The sequence below is a fragment of the Buceros rhinoceros genome, unplaced genomic scaffold (assembly GCF_000710305.1).
Source record: "Buceros rhinoceros silvestris isolate BGI_N320 unplaced genomic scaffold, ASM71030v1 scaffold28396, whole genome shotgun sequence".
In the NCBI taxonomy this organism is placed as follows: domain Eukaryota; kingdom Metazoa; phylum Chordata; class Aves; order Bucerotiformes; family Bucerotidae; genus Buceros; species Buceros rhinoceros.
The window spans coordinates 18,130-19,000 of record NW_010419728.1 but is presented as its reverse complement, the minus strand read 5'-3'; positions in this window follow the sequence as shown (position 1 = coordinate 19,000).

Here is an 871-nt window from a genome sequence, read left to right as displayed (position 1 = left end):
AGGGAGCCTCACTGGCACTGCCCCAACCACCCCAGCGTGGGGGGGTGTACCCCACACCATCGCCTGCCTGGGCAGGGGCAGCCCGGGGAGGGCACTAACACCCACCCCATCCACAGTGCCCAAGCTGTCATAGCACTGGGCTCTTTGTAAGCCCGGAGCTGGCCTTGCAGAGCTGCAGCACAGCTAGAGGGACACTTGTGTCCCACACAACAGCGTACAGGACGCTTGGGCCCACCCTGCCCCCCAGAGCTGAGCTGGGGATGCTCCTTTCTGCTTGCACACAGCTCTGCTCCCAGCCCTTTGGTGCAGAGCTCTGGGGCAAGGGCTTGCACCCATGGCGTGGGCTGCTTTCCTCCCCCGAGCCTGCTCTGGGACATAGGTGTATCCTACCCCTCTTCTCTCCAGGGAGAGGGGAGCTTGGACAGAGCCCAGCACCAGCCCCTGGGGCAGGTTTCGCAGCTGCCCGTGCCCCACAGAAGATGCATCCCCATCAAGTCTGGCGCTACCACGCAAGGCTGAACACAGAGCAGGGGTTCACAGAGGCAACAGCGCTGGTGAAGGAGAAGCCAGCAGGGAAGCACACAGCTCCGGCCAGCATCACACCTTGCAGCAGGGTAGGCATGGGTACAGCGCATGGGCACGTTGATGGTGGCACACCTGGGAGACCCACTTGTGACAAGCAACTGGCAGGAGGTTGCAAAAAGCAGGGACAGCTCTCTGCTGAGCCTGGGCAGGCATGGCCCTGCGTGGTGGCGCCTGCCCACGAAAGCAGAGAGCAGGGAGAGCCGTCGTGAAGCCCTGTGCCAGGAGCAGAGTGCTTAGAGGCAGCTGGAAGTGGCAGGGGGACCCCCCCGGAGGAGCAGGCTCTCTC